The following is a 12,463-nucleotide window of genomic DNA, read 5'->3' as shown; positions in this document are numbered from 1 at the left end:
TGAAAATATTTCACAATATTCAGAATGGGATAGAAATAAATGAACAACTAAGTCTAAACATAAAGCTTGTCAGAAAAGGGAAAGGAAGACAAAAAGAAACATTGAATTCAAAGTGCTTGCCAAGGGCTTTTGACTGTGTGGATCACCACAATCTGTGCCTAACTCTGAGAAGAATGGAAATCCCAGAGCATTTGTGCTAATGTAAAACCTATACTTGAACCAAGAGGCAGTCCTCAGAACAGAGCAAGGAGATACTACATGGTTCAAAATCAAGAAGGGGGTCCGTCAGAGATGTATTCTGTCTCCATAACTTTTCAATCTGTATGTAGAACAGATCATCTGAGACACTGGGCTCTATGAAGAGGAATGTGGCATCAGGATTAGTGGAAGAATCATCAACAGCCTGCGTTATGCAGATGACACAACCCTGCTTGCTAAAACTGAGGAGGACCTGACATACTTGCTGCAGAAGGTCAAGGACTGCAGCCTCCTATATGAAGCTCAACATCAAGAAAACAAAGATTTTCACCACTGGGACAATTGGCAGCATCAGTATGAATGGTGAAGAGATTGAGATAGTTAAGAGTTTTAGTTTGCTTGGCTCCACAATCAACACTCTTGGTAACAGCAGCCAGGAAATCGAGAGATGAATTGCATTGGGAAAGTTGGCTGTGAGGGACCTCTCAAGAGTACTGAAGAGAAATGGTGTCAGGCTGGAGACTAAGGTGTGCCTGATCCGGGCTATAGTCTTCACAATTACGTGCTATTCATCAGAGAGTTTGACAGTGAATAGGGTTGATAGAAAGAGAATTGATGCCTTTGAGCTGTGGTGCTGGAGAAGAGTGTTGAATATACCATGGACTGCTAGGAGAAAAGACAGGTTTGTCCTGGAGAAGGTGAAGTCAGAATTCTCTTTGGAGTCAGGGATTCTGAAGCTTCGTCTGACATACTTGGGGCATTGGTACAAGGTGAGACTTGCCCTTGAAGAGGGAGATCATGTTTGGCAGAGTGGAGGGGCGGGGAAGGAGAGGAAGACCTTCAATGAGGTGGATCGATTCTGTGACTAGAGCGGTGGGAATAAGTGCATTTGAGATGGCTAGGTTGGCACAGGGTAGAACAGAGCTTAGAGCTCTTGTACATAGGGTCGCTATGAGTCACAAACGACTCGATGGCACATATCAACAACAACAGTCATGTAAAACTAGACATTACTACACTATTAAACTAAAATTCACTTTCATTCAAGATTCTTCCTGAATCCTTAATGATTTTTTTCTGTTACAACTTAGAGTTTTAAAGAAAGTCTAAGAAACAAAAAGAAGCAAAATATATAATACAAGAATATTCTTTTTGAGCTGTTGTATAAATAAGATTGTGTAATTAAGACAAGAATTCTTTGATGTAAAGGATTGGCCTCAACCATAGGCAGTTGTGCTGATAAGCCAATGGTGACACCTCTCTGGTGTTTCAAACACATCACAGGCTCCGTAGAAGAAAGACAGGCAATCTGCTGCCATGGGATATATAGCATTAGGGAACCAATAGAGGTTTAGTTATAGGCCAGTTTCAAATTGAAGGTAATGAACTGAGTTGCAAATAAAATTCCCAAAACACAGTTGACATTTGAATATATGAATCTAAAGGAGTTTGTATCCTAAAAAATACAATGGACATTAAAATGTATTTATAAGAACTTTGAAATAATTATAAAGCAAATACCAATGTTTATACAGTATTCAAAAGTTATAATTAGTAATAATGAATTTTAGAAGCCTTCTACTAAAATAAATTGACATTAGTCTGTGGGTTTTTTGTTTTGTTTTTTCCCTTTGTGAAATATCTATGTCGGTCTCTCAATAAGTGGGCAATCTCCCTCTCATTTGAAAACCCACAACAATGCAGAACAAATTGCTGCAAACCTTTAAAGATTGCCTGGAAGAAATGACACAGAGAAGACAGACAAACACAAAATACGATACAAGACTGTAGCCCCGAGGGTCTGCTTTGTTTTATTTCTATAGGAATATTTGCTATGATCTCATTTCTCATTTTTCATAGAATCGTAAAAGGCAGGTACAGAAACAATTGAGCAAGGAAGGGTACACAATCTGTTCCTTATGATAGACGTTGTTTTTCACATGAGAGGAGTCAGAGGACTGAGACGACCAGGATGTTTTCTTACTAGGAAGAGATACCATCTTGTGCTTGCTTGCATGCAGGACTCTAAGTTTGCCAGCCTGCATGCAGGACAGAGGAAAAAGGGTTCTCTTTAATTATTAAACCAGAAAGCCACCCGCGTGCAGGCTGGGCTTTTGGTAATGGCATCCTGTCCTCCTCAACAAATCATTCTGGAGGCAGGACTTTTGAGAAAGAATGCAGTAACAGAATTCAAGAAAGACTCATCAACAACCTGCATTATGCAGATGACCTAAATTTGCTTGCTGTAACTGAGGAGGACCTGAGGTGTTTGCTACAATAGGTCAAGTCTTCAATATGGATTGAAGCTCAGCAGAAAAAGATATAAAATTTCTTACCACTGGCAGCATCTTGATTGTTGTTGTTGTTGTTGTTATGTGCTGTCAAGTTGTCTGCGACTCCCTCTCATCGAGGGTCGTCCTCTCCTGCACTGTCCCTCCACCCTCCCAGGCATGATGTCCCTCTGTAAGGACTGATGTTGCCTTGCAACATGTCCAAAATATGTCAGAAGAAGCTTCAGAATTATTTCCTCCAAAGAGCAGCCTGGCTTCACCCTCTCTAGGATGAACTTGTTTGTTCTCTCAGCAGTCTATGATATATTCAAAACTCTTCTCCAACACCACAGCTCAAAGGCATAAACTCTCCTATCATCCTGTCATTGTCCAGGTCTCTGATGCGTAGCAAGTAATTGCAAAGACCATGGCTTGTATCAGGTTCACCTTACTCTCCAGACTAACATCATTGTTCTTCAGTACTTTAGAGAGGTCTCTGACAGTACACTTTTCCAATGCAATTCATCTTTTAATTTCCTGGCTGCTGGTACCAAAAGTGTCGATTATAGAGCCAACCAAACAAGCTGTTAACAATCTCAGTCTCTTCACCATCTATCATGATGGTTAGCCCAATAGTGAGAATCTCTGTTTTCTTGATGTCGAACTTCAATCCATATTGAAGGCCGTAGTCCTTGACATTCTATTGCGAGCACTTCAGGTCCTCCTCAGTTTCTGCAAGCAAAGTTGTGTCATCTGCATAATGCAGATTGTTGATGAGTCTACCTCCAAGCTTGATGCCATGATAGAGAAGAGATTGAAATTGCTAACAATTTCAGCTTGCTTGGTTCCATAATCAACACCAACAGTCAGGAAATCAAACCACAAATTGTATTTGGGAAATCTGATGTCAGGGACCTCTTCAGAGTGCAGAAGGGCAATGATGTCAGTCTGGAGACTAAAGTGTATCTGATCTTGGCCATCGTCTTTGCAGTTACTTTACGATTATTCTCAGATGAGAGCCGGACTACAACTAAGTATGATAGAAGAAGAAGAAGCAATGCCTTTGAGTTGTGGTGCTTGATAAAGAGTATTAAACATTCCATGGACTAACATGAGAACAGACAGATCTGTTTATTCCAATCTAAGTTCCAGAATTTCATTCTGAGAATATCAAGAAGATAATCTACAAGAGAATGGGCAAAAAATCCCTAATAAAAACTACTGAAGTACAAAGTTAGAACACTGACAATATCCAGTTTTAAGGCTACTTTAAAATGATGACTTACAAAACAGCATGGTGTTTGTTAAAATATGGAATAATTACCAAGTAGACTCATATCAATAAAACAACATCAAATTATCATATTTATTCCTATTTAAAAATGTGATCCAATAGAATGGACAAATTAATGAACTATATCATTAATATCACATGCCAGCAAACATCTTTCTGAAGATTATCTTTGAAAGGCTATAACAGTACAAACTGCCAGAAATTAAAGGTGGAATCATTAAAAGATCCTGTGATGAGGAATATTATTACTAATATCAGGCAGATCTGAGCTGAAAGAAGCCCAATGGTGTTTGCTTGAATTTTATTTTATTTTATTGAGCATGAAAAGACATTTGATAGTATACACATTTTATGGATAACATTTATAAGAATGGGACTCCAAGAACACAAAGATAAAGATGGTAGATAACTTTTCCAGTACCTCCATATGTATTAGATTTAATATCCCCTCCCCCCCTAAAACTCTCTTTCCATGGCCTGAATCAGGCACACCTTCATCCTCAAACTAATATCATTGCTCCTCAATAATTTGGATAGGTCTCCAGTTGCAGACTTTCTCAGTGCATTATGTTTCCTGATCTCCTGACTTCTAGTACCAAGAGTGTTGGTTGTGGATCCAAGTAAGAGGAAATTGTTGACATCTTCAATCATTTCTCCATCTGTCATGATGTTGCATATTTGGTCTACTGTTAAGAATAGTTGACGGTGAGATGCAATCTATATTGAAGGTTGTAGTACTCGTCGATCTTCTATAGCAAGTGTTTCAAATCCTCCTCATGTTCAGCAAACAATATTGTTTCATCTGCATAACTGATAGTTGATGAATCTTCTTCCATTCTTGATACCATATTATTCTTCATAGAAAGTGGTAAGAATTTTTGTTTTCTTAATATTGAGTTAAGTTCTTCAAGTGCTCCTTACTTTTAGCGAGCAAGGTTGTGACATCTACATAATGCAGATTAATTATGAGTCTTCCTCTGATTCTGATGCCACAGTTTTCTTCATAGGGTCCCGACTTCTTATATAATTTACTCAGCACAGATACTGAAAAGGTACGGAGAAAGGATACAACCCAGACACACACCTTTTTTAAAATGTTAAACCATTGTTCCATTTGCACAACAGCCTCTTGGTCCAGGTATAGTTTTTGCATAAGCACAATTAAATGCTATAGTATTTCTGTTCTTCTCAATGTTATGCATAATGTGTTTTGATGTGCATAGCCAAATTTTGCCTTTGCATTGTCAATAACACATAACTAGACATTCATCTGGTATTTTTTATTTTCAGTAATGATCCATCTGACATCAGCAACGATATCGCTCATCTCATGACCAGGGACAACTGATGCTTAGTTGTCATTAGGTAACTGTAAATTTAAACAACAGTGTTTTCTCAATATAAGCTGCCAGAATGTTCAAAATGTAAAAACAAACAAAAGCTGGCAATACCAAATGATGGCAAAGATGTAGAGTAATAGATTCATTGCTGATAGTAATTCAAATAGTACTGCCATTTGGAAAAATAGTCTGGAGGTGTTTTACAAAGCTAAATTACATTGTAATTCAGCATTTGCAATGTTAGGTGTTTACCCAACTGATTTGAAAAATTATGACTATTCAAAAACCTACACATATATATTTCATAGTGGTCCAAAAACTGGAAACAAGTGATATTCCTTGATGGGTGAATGAATTAAAAAACTATAACATATTTATATTGTGGAATAATATTCAGTGATAAAAATAAATGAATTATCAATCATGAAAATATGAGTGAATAAAGATATTTTGAAAAGACTACATATCATAATACTCCAACTACACGGCATTCTGAAACATGTAAAACTAGAGAGATAGTAAGAAGAATAGTAGTTGTTAGGGAGATTTAAAGAGAGAATCAAGAGATGAAATAGAGCATATTTTAGGATATGAAAATATATAATAAATGCATTGTGCATTTGTCATAATACAAATAACTGTACAGAAGAAAGAGTTGAACCTAATATTAAGTGTGTATCACAGTTAATGATGTATAAATATTGGCTTAAAAACAACAATAAATGTACCACTTTGGTGCAAAATTTAAATAATGTTGTTGTTGTTAAGTGCCGTCGAGTTGCAGGCGACTCATAGCGACCCTATGAAGGAGGGCATGAATAATGAGTGAAAAAGAAACAAATTCTTTGTTGTATTTGCAACAAAGATTTGTAAATATAAAACTTCTCAAAACAGTTGTTGTGTCATCAAGTTGGAACTGACCCATAGCTGACATTCCAGCGGGTTTATAAAGGCAATAGTTAGTTGCTTGGGAAGAGACAGCCAATATTTCTCCCACAGAGTAATTGTTGTAATCAAACTTCACACCTTTGTTATTGAATTAAACTGTTTAAACATGTTTAGAATACATTTTTAAACACTAAGTGTTGAAAGATCAGTTCTGTCCATAGCACTCTTATAATGCAAGGTCTTTTCAGAAGCAGCTCAATACATAGCTTTTAAGCAGTGTCAATACACTTTGCTAATAACAATTAGTACAATACGAAGCAGACTAATTGTTATTTTATTGGAGAGAATAATTGTGTCATTAAAGTCTTCCCACTGAGATTTCTCATTAGAATAAGTTAGAGTATTATAACATTTACCAATTAGTAACAGATTTATTTCCAGACCTAATTGTTACTTCCCTGGTAATTCATCAATAGTTTACTTAAAAATTTTCCTTTCCAATTGGTCACATTTTCCACACTTATTAGCACAATTCTCCATCCCTTTATATATTTTGTATTAGATGACTCTCTTAGAAGGACATCTTAGGTTTATACAGGTACAATTTCAGTTGGCTATGATTTATAGAGTCATAAATTGTAAGTGATATTTTCAATCAAAGACATTCTCTCTAGTAATTTTTTCTAGGCATTTGGGGGATTTACATCAGAGATTGTTATAAAGGAGAGGAAGCTAATGTTCAGAGATAAATATTTAGGAAATTGTAGGATTAAGACTCTTATCCAGTTCCCTTTGAAACTAACAGAAATCTATAAACCTTTACTTATAACATGATATTATTTTCTCAGAAAAGTAGAGGAAAAGTTTGGGTTTATCAGATTACAGTATTAAAATATTGAGAGTTGAAAGCGCCTTTTATAATCAATTCTGAAATAATAATCTCAAAAGACTTTTATGAGAAAAATACTGAGAGTTTTCTTGAAGAAACTGATCGATATACAGAGAGTTATTAAATCATTTCAGAGTTTATGCAGTCAAAAGTGTATGTGTGTGAGAGAAAGAGAGAGATGTGTGTATATACATATATTATTGTTGTTTTTAAGTTCCCATCAGTCATAGGTGACTCATAGCAACTTTGTGAAGTAAAGTCCTTGACACTTGCATACATGGCTTTTATCCTTCCTCCAGGTTCGTAGAGTTTCCAGGGGTCAAGCTACTTATGGAAGTGGATGCCACTCCTGTTTCCAAGCTTGTTTCACCTGGGGAGCACCACCGAACCCTGTCCATCATGGGTAACCATTATCGCTTTTGACACATCAGTGTCACAGTGTTCAGCTTCACAGCGACCTGTTACCTCTGTATAGCAAGTGGACACGCCAGGGCTATATGGTCTATAAGACTGTTTAAACAAAAACAATGAAAAACAGGCCTGAGGGCCCTACAGTATTTTACCATTCCGGGACTCGAAAATGCTGGCCAACTCTGGGCCAGAGACCTCCAGTTCATCTTGTAAGTTTGCTCTGCTGACCTCCAGTGGGGCACAGAGAAAGCCATAAGCGCTTGGAGCCTTTCCTACCTGGCTCTCCCCAAGAAGCCAGAGGCCGTGTGCAGCTGACACTAAGTCTCCCCATATATACATATACTTTAAAAATAATAAAGGACAAATAAAAGAGGATGCTATTATATGAAAGGAAGATCTGATGAACTGATAAAGGCAATGGACTCAAAGTATGGAAGTATACCACTATCATAAACCAGAAGAGTGTGAAGGAAAGTGTATGTTATAGTGTTTATCAGACATGGTGAAGATTTTTTATAATTTTTTCAGTATGAAATTGACCAAACATGCAATGCAATCAAGATGCATTAATAATTATTAGAAAATGAAATGTAAACGTTGTCAGAAACTACAGTCTTAGTTACAGAAATGAGGCTGGACTTAGAATGACTGAATTTTCTAAGTTCAACTATTTAGTCATAAAAAAAAAAACACTTAAAAAAAGTTGATTTCACACATGGACCTCACCTGATGGCTAACTCAAGAATCAGAATGATTACATTTGTTGAAGAAATTGTTGGAAAAGTTCAATATCATCAGTCAAAATCATGCCAGGTACTAACAGTGGGACAGACCATCCATTACTCATCTGCAAATTCAAACTGAAGATGTCAAAAAGGAAAATAAATCCATGGGGACCAAAATATGATCTTAAGTCTATTTCACCTGAATTTTAAAATATCATAATAAAAACAGGTTTGCAGCATTGAACACCAATGATCAAAGGCCAGATGAGTTTTGTGATGACACCAAGGATATTGACCATGAAGAGGGAAAATGGTCATTAAAAATACAGAGGAAGATGAAAATGGATGAAAGAAGAGACTCTGAAAATTGAACTAGAGTGTTGAGGAATCAAAACACGAATGAGAAAAATTTAGAAGTAAAAGAAACAAAAAATGTCAAAAGCCAGCTCAGGAAGATAAAACAAAGCAATAGAATGTGAAAAGAACTAGAGATGGAGAATAAAAAAGGAAGAACTTTCTTAGCATTTCTCAGATTGAAATAACTGAAAAACATCTTCAAGGCCCAAGTTGCAATATTGAGAGATATTATGGCCATAACCTTAAATGATCCTGGAACCATTAAAAGAAGATGGAAGGAACACAGAGAATCACTGTATCAAAAAGGATTGGTTAAACAGAAATATTAGGAAGTACCATATGAACAAGAGTCAATAGTAAAGAAGGAAGAAATTCAAGCTCACTTAAGGCATTGTAAAAAAATAAGGATAAAAGAGTGAATGGGATACTAATTAACATGTTTCAGCAAACAGATACAACCCTGAGATGCTCACAAGTTTATGCTAGGAAATTTGGAAGAACACATCCATTTGTCTTTTTTTCTCATTCTCAAGAAAGATGATACAACACACTGTGGAGATTATTAAAAAAATGCCATTCATATCACATACAAAAAAAAAGATTGCTGAATATCATTTGAAAAATGGCTAGAATACTACAGAGATAAGTGCTATAAGTTCAAGTCAAGTTTAAAGGAGGCCATGATATGAAAGATATCATTGCTTATATAAATTTGATCCTGGCTGAAAGCAAAGAATACTAAAAGAATGTCTATTTGTATTTTATTGATTATGCAAAGGCATTTGATGATGTGGATCATAATAAACTAAGGCTGTTATTGAGATTGAACAAGTATTGAGATAGGATACATCCCTGATGCACATCTTTCCTGATCCTGAACCATAAAGTGTTTCCTTGCTCTGTCCTGACAACTGCCTTGTGGTCCAAAATATAGGCTTCTCTTAAGCACAACTAAGTGTTCTGGAATTACCATTCTTCTCAGAGTTAGTCACATTTTGTAGTGATCCACACAATCAAATGTCTTTGTGTAGTCAATGAAACACAAATAGACATTCCTCTCATACTCTCTGCTTTGAGTTAAAATCTAACATTGGCTATACTGTCCCTAATGCCATTGCCTCTTCTAAACCCAGCCTGTACATCTGGCAGTTCTCTGTTAATGTACTGTTACATATATCTTTGGACACTTTTCAGCAGGATCTTGCTTGGCATGTGATATTAATGAAATGGTTTTTAATTTCCACACTTCGTTAGATCACCTTTTTTTGGAATGGGAATTAATATGGATCTCTTCCAGTCAGTCCTCCAAATTTCTTGGCACAACCTGGTGAGCATGTCCAGAGCAGCATCTGTTTGTTGAAATAAATCAATTGGTATGACATCAACTCCTGGGACCTTGTTTTTTGTCAATTCCTTCAGAGTAGCTTGAACTTCCTCCTTTGTCACCATAGGCCCTTGATCATATGTTGTTTCATGAAATTCTTCTGTGTTAGTCAATTCTTTCTGGTATAGTGACTCAGTGTACTCTTTCCATCTTCTTTTGATGCTTCCCAGGTCATTCAGCATTCTGTTCACAGCAACCTTAAGGATTACAACTCAAGACTTAAATTTGTTCTTCAGTTCCTACCATTTAAGGAATGCTGAGTGAGTTCATCCCTTTTCATTTTCCAACTCTGGCTCTTTGTACATTTCACTATACTACTTCGCTTTGTCTTCCTATGCCACTCTTTGAAATCTTCTGTTCAGCTCCTCCCCATTTTGATTTCTTCCCTTTGCTTTGACAGCTTTTCAATCTATAGGTAGAACAAAACATGGCTCTTGGAGGAGGAGGAATGTGGCATCAGGTTTGGAGGAAGATTCATCAAGAACCTGCGTTATGCAGATGACACAACCCTGCTTGCTGAAACTGAGGAGAGTCTGAAGTGCTTGCTGCAAAAAGTCAAGGACTGTAGTCTTCAATATGGATTGAAGCTCAATATCAAGAAAATAAAGTGTCTCACCATTGGGCCATTGGCAGCATCATATAGAAGGTGAAGAGATTGAGATTGTTAACAGCTTCCGCTTGTTTGGCTTCACAACCAGCACTCTTGTTACCAGCATCCAGGAAATAAAGATTCATTGCTTTGGGAAAATCTGTTCTCAGGGACCTCTCCAGAGTACTGAGAAGCAATGATGTCAGTTTAGAGACTAAAGTGTGCCTGATTCAGCCATGATCTTCATAATTACTTGCTATGAATCAGAGAGCTGGACTAAGAGTTGTGTTTCAGCAGAGTATTGGGGGCCAGGCGGGCAGGATTGAGGCCTGGAGCCCAGGGCGAGGAGCGCACAGCTCAGAGGGAGGACGGCGCCTGGCCCTGGCGCCTTCCCAGGACCTGGGCCTCCCGCGCTCCCCATGAAAAACCAGCTCCACGGCCCCCCAGCGCGGGCGGCGGCAACAGTGGTGGGGGGCGGGGGGCGGGGGCAGGGTCTGAGCCCGGTGTAGGGTCCTGGTCCTGTAGGCTGCGGTGACTGAGCCGGATCCTTTCCTTGCAAGTGTGCGGAGTGGCTGCAGGAAGAGCTGGAAGCGCGTGGAGGTGCGTCCCTGCTGCTGCTCGACTGCCGGCCGCACGAGCTCTTCGAGTCTTCGCACATCGAGACGGCCATCAACCTGGCCATCCCAGGCCTTATGCTGCGTTGCCTAAGCAAGGGCACCTGCCCATTCGCTCCATCATCCTCAACTACGTCTACAAGGAGCGTTTTGCTACACGCTGCAAGGTGGCCATCGTATTGCTCTATGATGAGGCCACTGCCAAGTGGCAGCTGGAGCCCAGGGCTCCCACATCAGTGCTCTGTCGGCTCCTCCAGAAGCTGCGTGATGAAGGCGAAGGCTGCCAGGCGTACTACCTCCAAGGTGGTTTCAACAAGTTCCAGACGGAGGACTCCGGGCACTGCAAGACCAACATGGACAATTCGTCCTCCCCGAGCCGCCCACCGCCCATCTTGGTGCTGGGCCTAAGAGGCCTGCAAATTAGTTCTGACTGCTCTGATGGCGAGCCCGACCAGGAGCTGCCCAGCAGTGCCAATGAGTCAAATGGCAGTCCCGTGTAATCTAGCCAGCTGGCCTTCCCCGTCCAGTTCCTGCCCTCCCTCTACCTTGGCTGCGCCAAGGACTCCACCGACCTGGACGTGCTAGGCAAGTACGGCATTACATCCTCAATGTCAAGCCCAACCTGCCCAATGCCTTTGAGCATGACGAAGAGTTCACCTACAAGCAGACTCCTATCTCTGACCACTGGAGCCAGAACCTGTCCCAGTTCTTCCCGGAGGCCATCAGCTTCATTGATGAGGCCCACTCCAAGAAATATGTCCTCGTGCCCTGCCTGTAAGGCATCAATCAGATGCTCTGTGACTTTCACCGTGGCTTACCTGATGCAGAAGATGAACCTGACACTCAACAACACCTATAACTTCGTCAAGAGGAAAAAGTGCAACATCTCGCCCAACTTCAACTTCATAGGGCAGCTGCTGGACTTTGAGTGGACACTGGGGCAAAGCATCTGGGACAACCACACACCCAGTGGGCAGCTCTACTTCTCCACGCCCACCAACCACCACTTATTCTCTCTCAACACGCTTGAGTCCACCTGAGACGCCTCCCCAGCCCTTTATGGGGCCCAGTTGGTAGGCCCAAGCCAGCGTCCTTTGGCCTGAGGAGCCCACAGACACTGCCCATGCGCAGCAGTCCAGGCTAAGAGGTGGCCGAGCTTCCCTCGCCATCTCGTGAGGGACAGATCTCAAGGCTAGGCCTCTCCACAGGACTCTTTGGAAAAGTTCTCAACTCTGACCACATGGCTTTGGGGGCCCAGCAGGGCCTCATCCTTCCCTCAGATACGCCTTTCTGCTGATGGCCCAGCCACGTTGGCTGTATTTTAATGTCACATCTAAGGACCCAAGTTTACTTTTTACATTTGGCAGGTAAATCCAAGCTTTCTGGAGCATAGAGAGTGTTCATGCTCTCCTGATTGTTCTGTTCTTTTCCTTTTTAATGAGGAGTGTTATTTCATGCACACCCATGTTTACCACGGCTTTGTTCACAATAACAAGAAGCTGGA

At 39.8% G+C, this 12,463-nt stretch overlaps 1 pseudogene; it reads left to right on the top strand.

The window, feature by feature from the left end:
• The first annotated feature begins 7,209 nt into the window (after nt 1-7,209).
• LOC102872851 lies at nt 7,210-11,999 on the top strand (annotated as a pseudogene).
• The last annotated feature ends 464 nt before the right edge of the window (nt 12,000-12,463 follow it).

This window comes from Elephantulus edwardii, unplaced genomic scaffold (assembly GCF_000299155.1).
Source record: "Elephantulus edwardii isolate Elephantulus edwardi_28Jun2011 unplaced genomic scaffold, EleEdw1.0 scaffold00100, whole genome shotgun sequence".
Lineage (NCBI taxonomy): Eukaryota > Metazoa > Chordata > Mammalia > Macroscelidea > Macroscelididae > Elephantulus > Elephantulus edwardii.
The sequence above is the reverse complement of the archived record's forward strand: the minus strand, read 5'-3'. Positions and strand labels throughout refer to the sequence as shown.